The sequence below is a fragment of the Rhinopithecus bieti genome, unplaced genomic scaffold, assembly GCF_001698545.2.
Source record: "Rhinopithecus bieti isolate Rb0 unplaced genomic scaffold, ASM169854v2 scaffold_12088, whole genome shotgun sequence".
NCBI classification, from domain to species: domain Eukaryota; kingdom Metazoa; phylum Chordata; class Mammalia; order Primates; family Cercopithecidae; genus Rhinopithecus; species Rhinopithecus bieti.
In genome coordinates, this window is record NW_016807975.1 from 4,428,978 (window position 1) to 4,442,873 (window position 13,896).

A 13,896-nucleotide genomic window follows, 5' to 3' on the forward strand; every position below is an offset into this window, starting at 1 on the left:
ACCAACAAAAAAAAAAAAAAAGAAATACACACACACACACACACACACACACACACACACACATATTCAGCCTTTGATATCTATGGGTTCTGCATCCTCAGATTCAATCAACCTCAGATTGAAACAAAAAATTACAAACTTTATATTCAAAATTTGCAAAATGAAGCTGGGTATGGTGGTGCACACTTGTAATCCTGGCTACTTGTGGGGCTGAGGCTGGAGGATTGCTTGAGGTCAAATATTGGAAGTTGCAGTGTACTATGATGGTACCTATAGGAATAACTACTGCACTCCAACCTGGACAGCATCTTTTAGAAAAATGCAAAATTAAATGCAAAAGAAATGGGCTGCGCATAGTGATTCATGCCTACAATCTCAGTACTTTGGGAGGCTGAGGTGGGAGGACTGCTTCAGTGCAGGAGTTCAAGACCAGGCTAGGCAACATAGTGAGACCCTGTCTATAAAGAAAAATAATACATAAAAATAATTAGCTGGATATGGTGGCGTGTGTCTGTAGTTCCAGCTACTCTGGAGGCTGAGGTGGGAGGATCACTTGAGCCCAGGAGGTCAAGGGTCAAGGCTGCAGTGGGCCATGATCATGCCACCGCACTCCAGCCTGGGTGACATCCAGACTCTGTCTCAAAAAAAAGAAAAAAAGAAAAGAAAAACGTTCAAACAAGGTTTTGTGAAGGTTTGTAGCATTTATACTTCTACAAGTATCAAAGCTTAAAATTACACTAAATTTTTGGAATACGTTGTAAAATGCCCTCCTCTTTTTAAAAGTAGTTACTTGCAGAGCTGTGCTCTATATGCTTTGATCACCGAAGTTTCTTTAATGTAAAAGAAAATTTTTGAAGAGCAGTGTTGATTAACATGTAATAAAAGGAATTGGACCCTAATGATAGAAGGTGATATGAACAGCTGTTTGATCATCCTATGTGCTACCAAGCTGTAGTTGTCCCATTAAGTCCTGCTATTTAAGAAATAACTTACATAACCCTTAGGAATTCTTCCTTCAGGCTTTAAAAGGCAAGGAGCAAATAATTTTAGGAGACTGATAATGTCACCTAAATTTGAAATACTAAAAAGAGATTAGTGTTCTCAACTATGTGAAATCTATTTCTCCTACTTTCTCAAATAGAATCCTAAGAATCTTGCTCAAAAACAAAGCATTTCTGGGCCAGGAATACTTCCTCTACTATAGCAATGCTTCACATCATATTGTGCTGCAGTTTCCATCATTTTTAAAGGACAGAGACATAAATGATAAATAGTGGTATAAAAATATTACAATCTACCACCTCAAAAAAAATCCATTGTTTATGGAGTTCAGAGCTTGGAGATTCAAGTATTGATTGCAGTTTTATTTTGAAAAGAATGCTATAATTTATGCGATTTTTATTTCTCATGTTTATATTAAAAGCTAATGAACTTTATTTTAATTAAAAAACACACACAAACACACACACAAACATATATATATATTCAGCCTTTGATATCTATGGGATCTGCATCCTCAGATTCAATCAACCTCAGATTAAAATATTTAAAAAATAAATAAAACAATACAACAATAAAAAATAACACAAATTTTAAAACAATACAGTATACAACTATTTACATAGCATTTATCTTCTATGAGGTATTATAAATAACTCAGAGATAATTAAAGTACACAGGATGGTACTAGTAGATTATATCCATATACTACACCATTTTGTATGAGGGATTTAAGAATCTAAGGATTTTGGTATCTGCAAGGGCCCGAAACCAATTCCCAAGGATATTAAGGAACAATAATATAATATAATTTGTATTTACCCTTATGTGAGCAAAAGTGATGTGCATTTCCTCCAGCAGACCTTGCCCATAAAAATGTCCCTCTAGTGATTCTTCATATTATTTGTCCTTCCAACATCTTGATACAGAGGAGTTCAGAGGCCATATTTTACATGGCTTTTCTGGTTGATTGTTGCTAGTATATAGAATACTTACTATTTCAAATAGGTTATATGTGTACACGGACAAAATTTCAAACAATATTAAAGGACACTGTAGTCAGCACTATTCATGCCCATCCAGATCCTCTTTACCAGGCCAGTACACCCATTCCCAGGTGCTAAATGTTGTCCCCTGATGGTACAGGAGTTAAAAAGAAATTATTTAGGCACATAGTTAGGGTAAGGAAGTCCTTGGTAAGGTTTTTTTTAATGAAAAGCAGCCCCAAAGTCATTCTCTTTTTCAACAAAGAGCAGTCTATAAAATCGAGCAGCAGACATAGACAAGCAAGCTGGAAGTTTGCATGGGTGAATGCTGGCAGTTGTGCCAATAGGAAAAGGCTACCTGGGACTAGGCATGTTCAAAATAGTAGCCCCATGTTCCCTTCTCTTCGCCAGCCAGGAGTAAGGAGCAGTAAGGAGCAGACAACATAGTGCCCAGCCAAATGGAAGGACCATTTGCATAATAAGATTAGGGTGGAGTGGCCAGCCTTCCCCAAGCACTGTGTAAATGTCACACCTGGTCGAACCAATCTGTGGGCCCTAGGTAAATCAGACACCACCTCCTCAAGCCTGTCTACAAAATCCGGTGCACTCTGCAGCGGGCCAGGATTCCCATTGGGAGACCCCTCTCTCTCTTAAGAGAGAGAGCTGTTCTCCTTACTCTTTCCTTTGCCAATTAAACCTCCACTCCTAAACTCACTCCTTGTATGTGTCTGTGTCCTTAATCTTCTTGGTGTGAGACAACAAACCTCTGGTATTTACTCCAGAGAATGACACTGCTTCACTAAGACATAAAGCTACACCCTCCTTTAGAGATTTGCTCTGGCCAAATTTACCCCTCACCCCAAGAGGGCACTCACAGCCAGTAATTGATCCAATGTAGGGGTACAAAGGCCAACTCGCTTTTCTCAAGTAGAAACCAACTCTTTGCGGCAATTTGTGCTCCTGCTTTTACAGTATGATCAGGTTGAAGTAACACTCTGAGACAACAGCCTTGCTTAGCAACTTCTACTTTATCCAGTTTTCCTTACTCCTTGTCTCCTGAAAGCATTTCTTCAATAAACCACATGCATGCTATTTCCTGTCTCAGGCAGTACTTCTACAGAATTTGACCTAAACCGTTACATTGTGAAATGGGATTGTCAGTAAGGGAAGTAACTCTTCCCAACTTGCAATGTCTCCCTAAGAGACATTACAAAAAGAAAGGGAAAAGACTAACACATACATATATGCTATATGAAACTGCACATTTTAGTATACTGCTAGACATAGTGTGCAGGTTTCCTCTTGCATGCCAACTGTTGACTACTATATGTTGTGCTGAGAAGGATTCTGAGACCCAGCCTGGGCTCAGTGTGCAAGAGTGCTGATTGACATGGGATACTTGCTTCAGGCAGGAGATAGAGGTGTGCAGGAGGAGGTGGGGTGAAGGATAATTTCATTGTAATTTTGCTGTTGAAAAAAACCCTTCTATTTTCTTAACATTTCAGGCATATTTTTGGTGCCAAACACAAGGTGATAAATTCCTCAGTAACTCAATTTCAAAACAAGTGTGGATCCGACATTTCAAAGGCACTGTACTGTAGTGGTGAAGAACAAAATTCCATCCCAGGACACAGGCTCAAAGTTAAATGGCCTGGGATGGAATTCTGGCTCCTCCATTTACAAATTATATGACCTTGAACAAGTTACTTAATCTCAAATTCCGGGTCTATAAAACTACAATAGCAGTATAAAGGTTCACTATAGAATTTTTATGAGAATGAAATAAGTTGATTCTTGTAAAGGTAGAACAGTGCCTGGTACATATTAATTATCTGATGACTGTAGGCTTTTATTATTTTCATTTAATGATTTCAAAATAGTAGTCTTGGCCAGTCAGTGATTATTCCTTATTTAAAAAGTTTATTTATCATCACATAACTGGTTATTCATGTTAATTTAAGAAAAAGTCCTTTGTACTGTAGAATTACAACTTTTAGGTGATGAAATACAACTACTTAAACTTTTAAGTGAATAGTTAATAAGGCTGGTGATTGACCTTATTATCTGTGATTCATCGGGTTAAGATTTGGGGTGCTTAATTCCTTCTGGCAATTATCAATGCTAATAACCTTAGGGAAGACAGTAAAAGAGGAAATCAAACTAAAAGAGATTTAAAATTAGAGGTTGAAACTCTTGGAAATATTGATTAGAAGAAATAACTTTTTAATGGAAGTTCTTTTCACCTTTGAAAGTCATTTCCAATGTTGATTTACTTATTTCACTATGTCTGACACAAGTTGAACAACATCTACTCATCAAAAAGTATTTTTTAAATGGCTTCATATCTGGTATTCGTATGATTGCTTTGTGAATAGCAAAAGCATGTAATTTAAGGATAGATATACTCTTGTTTATTTTGTGGACATGTTTGTACAGTGTGCAAGCCACTTGAAATAATGGTAACAAAGTTGGGTTAATGGAGTTTCTAAGTGAAAAATTAAATTGTATGGTTCTTAAGAGAAACCAGAAAGAATTTGAACTGCTGCTGTCTTAGACGTGCTAATGTGGCTGTTATCAGTCTGAGGTGGAAGAATGAGGTATTGCATGAAATACAATTTAGCAGTGCTTTTTTTCAAGCTATGTTAAAAATTCCATTATGGGCCAGGCGTGGTGGCTCACGCCTGTAATCCCAGCACTTTGGGAGGCCGAGGGGGCAGATCACGAGGTCAGGAGATCGAGACCATCCTGGCTAACACGGTGAAACCCCATCTCTACTAAAATTATAAAAAAAATTAGTCAGGCATGATGGCGGGCGCCTGTAGTCCCACCTACTTGGGAAGCTGAGGCAGGAGAATGTCGTGAACCTGGGAGGTGGAGCTTGCAGTGAGCCGAGATGGCACCACTGCACTCCAGCCTGGGCAACAGAGCGAGACCACGTCTCAAAAAAAAAAAAAAAAAAAAATCCATTGTGGTGAATATTTAACTGTAACAAAAAATAGGCTACATTTGCATTAGCCTACCCTAGATGATACCTAATTGGCACACAAATTCCATAGGAAGGCAATATTCCTATTCATTAACTTTCTTTTTTTCTTTGAGAAGGAGTCTCACTCTGTCGCCCAGACTGGAGTGCAGTGAGGCAATCTAAGCTCACTGCAACCTCTGCCTCTCAGGCTCAAGCAATCCTCCCACCTCAGCCTCCCCAGTAGCTGGGACTACAGGTGTGCACCAACACGCTTGGCTAATTTTTGTAGTTTTTTTCTTTTTAGGGGGTAGAGATGGGGTTTCACCATGTTGGCCGGACTGGTCTCAAACTCCTGACCTCAGGTGATCTGCCCACCTTGGCCACCCAATGTGCTGAGATTACAGACATGAGCCACCACGCCTGGCCTTCTACTCATTAACTTTCTACAAGAATCCTGTGGTGAAATAATTAAACAAATTTCAAGTGAGAGTTTATAGAACCATACACATAAAAGGTAACCATGTGAGATGATGAATATGTTAATTTGCTTGATTGTAGTATTCATTTCACTGTGTATATGTGTCTCAAAATTACATGATACACCTTAAATATATACAATTTAAAAAAGGTAATAGATAAATATCTTGTACTGGGGGTGGGTGTGGGTTCAGAAAACAGTCACAGAAAAATCTAGTTGTATAACGTATCTTAAAATATTTTGGGGGCAAGGTGTGGTGACTCACACCTGTAATACCAGCACTTTGGGATGTCAAGGTGGGGGATCACTTGAGCCCAGGAGTTCTGACACCAGCCTTGGCAACATGGCAAAACCCTATCTGTACACATAAAAAATACAAAAATTATCCAGGTATGGTGGCACCTACCTGTAGTCCCAACTACTTGGGAGGCTGAGGTAAGAGGATTGCTTGAGCCCAGGAGGTAGAAGTTGCAGTGAGCTATGATCATGCCACTGCACTCCAGCCTGGGCAATAGAGTGAGATTCTGTTTCAATATGCATTTCTGCTAAAATCATTATTATTTTCACATGTACCATAATTGACTTTAAAAGGAATATAAGTACTTTCTACCTTAATGAAAGATAGTCTAAATAGTCTTATATATTTGGTTGTGTTAGTTATAACAATATCTGTAAAGTTGTAAGTAGCTAGTTAAATATCATAAAATTGATGAGTAAATTTAATTTCCCTTAATAAACATATAATAAATAGATTCATTTCTCTATACCAAATAAGGACACAAGCATTATAATAGAAAGGTTAAGCGCATTATATAACAAATAACCCTTGATATTAAAGTAGACCCTCACATAGGGTTTGGTACAAAGTAAGCTCTTGGCAAATGTCAATTTCCTTCCCCTTCTCTTCTCTCCTCTGTATTAATATATTGACTTTCTCTTATTAAATGTGGTATATTTTTGGTTTCTCTAAAGAAACAAAATTTCAGCAAGCATTGATCACACATACGATTACCACCCAGTCTTCCAACTCTCCTGGATGATGTAGGCTAAAGGGGGTACAATTTAACACCTAGGAAGGGTAGGAAAGTGAACTATGGTGTAATAGGTACAGGCAATTGTCTCAACCAAGCCTCAGACAAATTGCAGGCAGATCAGGGATTTAAACCTTTCTTCATAATGTAATCTTACTATTTCAAACTACAGATGCTCCTTGACTTATGATTCGGTTACATCCCAATAAACTAATTGTAAACTGAAAACATCATAAGTTGAAAATACGTTTAATATACCTAACATACCAAACATTATAGCTTAACCTAGTCTACTTTAAACGTGCTCAGAAAACTGTCAGCACAGTATTCAATAAACTGCATGAAACTGTCAAAGTCAAATAAAATAGACTAATTTTAAAATGTTTTATTTGGGACACAAGAATTGCAATTCAGGCCATAAACACAGGCATGGTGGTTTTGGGTATGTCTGAAGAACGAAGGGAAGGTTGGAGGTTTTATAAAAGGAGAAATGTTATGTATTACTTTGAAAGACAATTCATAGGCACTAATAAAGTTTTGAGGAGCTGACAGGTTCTGATTGGTGAGTGATAGCAGTGGGTAAAAGGAGTCTAGAGTCAAGTAGGTTGTTTCCGTATCTGTTACATAAAACTGATTTCAGGTTGCAGCAGGCCGTTTCAGCAGCTGGGCGGTGCTCCAGCAGTCAGACCCTGCTCCAACAGTCCTCTCCATTTTCACAAATGGATGTGACAGTGACCTAGGAGGTGAGAGGTAAACCATCTAGGCTTTAGCATTTGCAAGTGTGAGGTTAGACACCACCTGTTCATGCAGATTCAGGAAAACATTAGCAGCTCAACCACCAGGTCCCTTGGGAAGTTGAGTTCAGACATAGACCCTTCCACCTGGGGGACAGGGAACCAACTGTTCACAGGAAGGCAACACAGAAAGTGTTCTCAGGTAATTTATTGGACAATCCTGCTTATTCTCCACAGTCCACTCCTTCACTTACAGAAAGTTCTGCATGTTTTTTTTTTTTTCCATCAGAGGAAATAACCTATTCATATCTGAAATAGGAAGAGAGATATGCTCATTTGCCTTCCTACCTCCCACCCACTTCCTGGGTTGGATATGCTCATGTCAAATTAATTGGCATCTGTTCTCCTCCACAAGGATGAGCCACACTGTTGGTCAGCCACACTCTGCCTAGTTGAAGCCATGACAGTGAATGTGTCTAGATAAAAAAAAAAAAAGAGAATGCATTTAAAGGCAAGACCTTGAGGAGCACCTATGTTTAGAAAGGCATAGAACAAGAAAAAGCTGATGAAAAAAAAATAGAGAAAGAGTGGAAGGCATTAGAGTCAGCATGTAAAAAGCTGTAGGGTGGGTGGGGTGATCAACAGTGTCATATGCTGTAGAGAGGAGAAAACTATAAAGACCGAGAAAGGCCAGATTGGATTTGCTGCTTTTAGGCCTCTAATAAATTTGGAAAGAGAAGTTTTAGTTAACTGGTGGGAATAAAGTCTCCTTGCAGAAAATCATGCAGTAAGCTACAGCAGTGTCAAGATTTTAAGAAATCTGAAGGTAAAGCAGTCATGTTGAGTGTATTTTATAAATTTGTTCGTATCTTTTCTTCACCTACCCCCACCAATCCCATCACAGGTATTCATCATCTTTCTTTTTTTTTGAGACGGAGTCTCACTGTGTCACCCAGGCTGGAATGCAATGGCGCAATCTTGGCTCACTGCAACCTCCGCCTCCTGGGTTCAAGCGATTCTCCTGCCTCAGCCTCCCAAGTAGCTAGGACTACAGGCACATGCAACCATGCCCGACTAATCTTTTATATTTTTAGTAGAGACAGGGTTTCACCATATTGGTCAGGCTGGTCTCCAACTCCCGACCTCAAGTGATCCAGCCACCTCGACCTCCCAAAGTGCTGGGATTACAGGCGTGAGCCACTGTGCCTGGCCAGTACTCATCATCTCTTACCTGGTTTATTAAAATAGTCCCATTTCTAGTGTCACTCTCTGACTCCCACCCCATGTTAATAAGGGTGGCTACGTTGATAGAAAAAATAAACCTCCAAAATTCAGCATCTTAAAGAACAATAAATTAATTTCTCATCTCATTCCAGAGTAAGTTTCTAGGTCAGCAGGTGGCTTTTCTCCATGTAGTGATTCACAGATGCAAACTCCTTCCATCCTGGGCCTTTGCCATTTGCAAGGACATTCGTCTCATTTGCATGACTGAGGCAGGGTCACCATGGCCAGAACTCAGTTGGTGGAAAGGGAAAGCAGGAAAAGGGTCAGCCTGGTCTTAAGGTGCTGGTGTGGAAGTGGTGTACATCACTTCCATCTCACATTCCGTTGGCTAGAACATGCTCACGTGGCCACACCTAACTTAAGAGGATGCTGGGAAATGTCAGTTAGCTATATGCTCAGGAAGGAAAGGAGGCTGGATTTTGATAGATAGCTCTCAGTATCTGCCATACTCTCTGGGCCTTGTTCATCCTCCACGCTGCTGACAGGCTAGCTACCTGATTCCCCAATCTGACCATGTCATTTCCCTGTTAAAAAAGAACAAAATTCAGTGGTTTCTATAACTGAATAACTAACACTTTTCTTGAGCATCTACTGTGTGCTGAACACGGTAGATACAATGGAAACAGAAAGAAAGATTCTGTATTTGTCCTCTTGAAGCTTACAAAGGAGCTACAATTCTGGGAATCATATGTAATTCCTCATTGTCTCCCACCCCTATACCCAAGCCATCATAAAGACCTGTGAATTTTCCTTTCATTCAAAGTACTACTCTGCACCAGGCATGGTGGCTCACGCCTGTAATCCCAGCAATTTGGGAGGCAGAGGCAGGTGGATCACCTGAGGTCAGGAGTTCGAGACCAGCCTGGCCAACATGGTGAAACCCCATCTCTACTAAAAATTAAAAATTAGCTGTGTGTGGTGGCACGCACCTGTAATCCCAGCTACTCAGGAGGCTGAGGTAGCAGAATCACTTGAACCCGGGAGGCAGAGGTTGCTGTGAGCCGAGATCATGCCATTGCTCTCTAGCCGGGAGACAGTGACACTTTACCTCAAAAAACAAAACAAAACAAAAGTACTTCTCCGTACCCCTTCTCCCTGTTTCCCCCAAGTGTGGCCACTCTAGATATTTCTTTTTTCTTTTTTTTTTACTTTTCAAAACGTCTTTAATAAGTAAATAAAGGGGTGATGTAAAATGTTGCAGTTTGCTTGGTAAATCTTAATTGTGAAATTTATTCTTCTTTCGGAACTTTTTTCCTGCTGCATTTGCTGCTTTTTCAGCCATGATCTCTGAGTACTTCCTTCGGTTGTATCTTCTGAACTCAGAATCATCCAGCAGTTCTTCCGTAATAGTTCTTTCCCTTTGCTTCTTGGGAATTTCGTGAATGGTAGAAATCAGCTGGATTGTCAACAAGGGTTCCAATTTGGAAGTACTTGGGGAAGCCATCTCTATCATTTTTCTTGTAAAATCTTTTCGGGTCCATGCTGGCTCTCATCTTCAGTGCTTTGAGATCATTTTTCAGTTCATTTGCCATTTCTGGAGCTTTCATACCAAACCAGCCATCCCCTGCTGTTTTTTGTCCTTCTTTTCCTACGTTTTTTCTGAAGTTGATACTTTGATTCACTATATGGTGGAACACAGTAGTGTTTTTCAAAATCAGATGTAATGACAGCTTTCTGCAGAAGCTCATTTTTCTTTTTCTCCTTGATCTGTGTTAGGGTTTTCTTGTTAGACTGTAGTTTATCTGCATTGAAATGAACATACAAACCACCCAACTGCTTCATACTCAGACCAGGGTCTATGCTGCTGCTTGTCAACTTTAGAAGTTTAGCCTTTGTGCTATTTAGTAAGTTTTCTTCACCACTAAACTCATCTTCATTTTCGTCGTGGTCTGATGAATCTTCTTTTTTTCATCCTCTTCTTCTTTTTCTTCCTCAATGGCAACCTCACTTGCCTTGTCTTCCTCTTCCAAGTAAAAAGTTTTACATTTAAAATCCTAAATGGCATAGTTTTTACATAACCAGATGTTTAGAAGACGTTATCAAATAACCCATGAATGTGCAGTGTGTGTGTGGGGAAATGGAGCATTTAATTTTAACTAGTTTGTTGGTATTATCTATTTTTATATTTATTCTCATTCAGTTCCTGCTTGAAGCTGTGTGTGAAACCTTTTCTGTAAATGCTATCTGATCCCGTTTCTTTCATGTAGTGACAAAGTTCATTATCTGTGCTTGGTGGTCCATGAGATTTCCCTCTTTATCCTCAAAACAAACTTCCTGTAGTTTCAGTCGCTTGAATGGCTTTCTACTCCTAGTCACCTATCTATCCTTCAGTAAAACATTAATTTCATTTTTGAAAAGCATATTTAACATCTAATGTGGGCATCGTATAGTATTACATATTTGGGGGTGCCCATAGCATCCTTCATGGAAAATGCTTTGGCAGTGGTTGGTGCCTAGTTTGGAGAAGAGCAAGATACCTGTATTTTGTTCCTATTGCTGGTGTAACAAGATACCACAAATATAGTGGCTTAAAGCAATACTCATTTATTCTCTCACAGTTGTGTAGGCCACGAATCTGAAATTATGTTAAAAAGTTTGCTTGAGTAAATAATAATAATAAACTCCAATTAACATTATTTGTTCTAGTTATGAGATTGATTTGCAAACTCAGTCTGCAGTAAGGACAAGATAGCATTGTAAGTGAAAAGACCTCAAACCCAGCAACATCACTTACTAGTTGTGTGGTCTTGGTTAAGATACTTAAACTCTCTTAGCCATGTATCATATATTGCTGTATAATAATAATGCCTAAATCATAGAATCATTATAAGAATATATGAAAGTACATGTAGCAAAGTATATGTAAAAATTGTTGGCATAAACTAAATGATCAATAAACACCAAATAAGTAAATTTAACCATAAATGAGATGGGCCGGGCATGGTGGCTCATTCATGCCTGTAATCTCAGCACTTTGGGAGGCCGAGGCGGGTGGATCACCTGAGGTCAGGAGTTTGAGACCAGCCTGGCCAACACGGCGAAACCCTGTCTCTATTATAAATACAAAAAATTAGCCAGGCGTGGTGATGCATGCCTGTAGTCCCAGCTACTTGGGAGGCTGAGGCAGGAGAATCACTTGAACCCATGAGGCAGGGGTAGCAGTGAGCCAAGATCACGCCACTGCACTCCAGCCCGGGTGACAGTGTGAGATTCCATCTCAAAAAAAAAAAAAAAATTAGTTTTGCGTATTCTTTAAATTCATATAAATGGAAACATACAGTATGTATTCTTTAGTATCTCACTTCTTTTGATCAAAATCATGTCTGTGATATTTTTCCACATTGTTGTGTGTTTCAGTTGTTCATTCTTTTATATTGCTGAGTAGTATTCCATTGTGTGAACATACCACAATTTGTTGATTAGTTTTCCTGTTGATGAACATTTGGGTTGTTTCTGGTTATGAACAAAGATGCTATGAATACTTCTGAACAGAACTTGTAAATTTAATTTTTTATTTATCTTGGGTAAATGCCTAGTAGTGGATTGCTGGATCTAGTTGATTAGAAACTGAAGAACAACTGTCAAAAGTGTACATACCATTTTATAGTCCTAACCATAAAATGTAAGCAAAATATAAGATTATCAGAGTTTCTGTTACTCTTCCTCCTTGCTACCATTTGGTGTCATATTACATGACAGAGGCTGTGCCTAATAATTCTCTCTCTTTTTCTCTCCCCTGTCATCCTCACCGGGACCCAATAAAATAGGCATTAGTATCACCCAAATTTTATAAATGAGAAAACGAAAGTACAGAAATATGAAATAATTTGCCCAAGATCACACAACTTTCAAACTGTGATTCAGGGAATTTTATCTGGTAGCCTTCCACTAGTACTGCTTTTGTTACAGGAAAGGGGTACCAATCCAGACCCCACCAGAGGGTACTTGGATTTCACGCAAGAAAGAATTCAGGGTGAGTCCATACAGTAAAGTGAAAGCAAGTTTATTAAGAAAGTAAAGGAATAAAAGAATGGCTACTCCATAAACAGAGCAGCCCCGAGAGCTGCTGATTGCCCATTTTAACAGTTTTTTTCTTGATGCTATGCTAAACTAGGGGTCGATTATTCATGCCTCCCCTTTTTAGACCATATAGGGTAACTTCCTGACATTGCCATGGCATTTGTAAACTGTCACGGTGCTGGTGGGAGTGTAGCAGTGAGGACGACCAAAGGTCACTCTCGTCACCATCTTGGTTTTGGTGGGTTTGGGCTGACTTCTTTACTGCAACTGTTTTATCAGCAAGGTCTTTATGACCTGTATTTTGTGCTGACCTCCTATCTCATCCTGTGACTTAGAATGCCTTAACTATCTGGGAATGGAGCCCAGTAGGTTTCAGCCTCATTTTACCCAGCTCCTAATTAAGGTGGAGTTGCTCTGGTTCAAACGCCTCTGAGACACTTTCATTCATTACATACTACCTCTTCAGGTAAAGCTTTTACTTATAGGGAGTATATATTTTAACTACATTATCTATCTATTTTACATAATCTAGTTACTTCACTCTACTGTATAAATGAAAATGATTGCCCTAAATAGATAATTTTAATAATCTGGCACTTGTGCCCTTTGCTCTTCCTAAATATCCTGGTTATTTTTCAGAGCTTTGGATGCTTAGGTGTATATTTCCATCCTGGGTCATGGATGATTCCAAAGGAGAAAGGATAACTGAAGAACAGCTGTTGCATAGAGTAGGATAACAGTACTCTTAGGTCTTCTCTCAACTTCAAACATCTGGTTTACTGCTTGCCTTAGTCCATTTTCTGTTGCTTATAACAAAATACCTGAAAGTGGGTAATCTATAAGAAATGAAATGTATTTCTTACAGGTCTGGAGGCTGGGAAGTCCAAGCAGGAAGGGAAACATCTGGTGAAAGCCTTCTTACTGGTGGAGACTCTCTGAAGAGTCCTGAGGCAAGGCAAGGTATTATATGCGGAGGGGGCTGAGTGTGTTAACATGCTAGCCCAGGTCTCTCTTCTTCTTCCTATAAAACTTATTAATCTATTAACCCATTAATCTGTAACCACCCGATGGGTTCATTTTGCCCACTACCCAGAAAGAGCTGATTTATCAAGCCAGGGGAATTGCAATAGAGAAAAAGTTTAATTGACACAGAGCTGGTTGAATGGGGACCAGAGTTTATCATCACTCCAATCAGTCTCCCCAAAATTCAGAGGCTAGGGTTTTCAAGGATAGTTTGGTGGGCCAGGGAATTTTTGAAATTCCTTGTTTGAAATTTTTTTTTTAGCTTTAGATCACAACTGATATAAATGTGCATAAACTTGTGAGTGTGTGAATGTGTGTATAAGTATTTATGTTTATGTGTATATATATGGCAAATATATACTAAATTATATAGTAT

The 13,896-nt window shown here is 39.1% G+C and overlaps 1 pseudogene; it reads right to left on the reverse strand.

Moving 5' to 3' along the window:
• Nucleotides 1–9,693: 9,693 nt before the first annotated feature.
• Nucleotides 9,694–12,220, reverse strand: LOC108537145 (deoxynucleotidyltransferase terminal-interacting protein 2 pseudogene; annotated as a pseudogene).
• Between the last annotated feature and the right edge of the window lie 1,676 nt (nucleotides 12,221–13,896).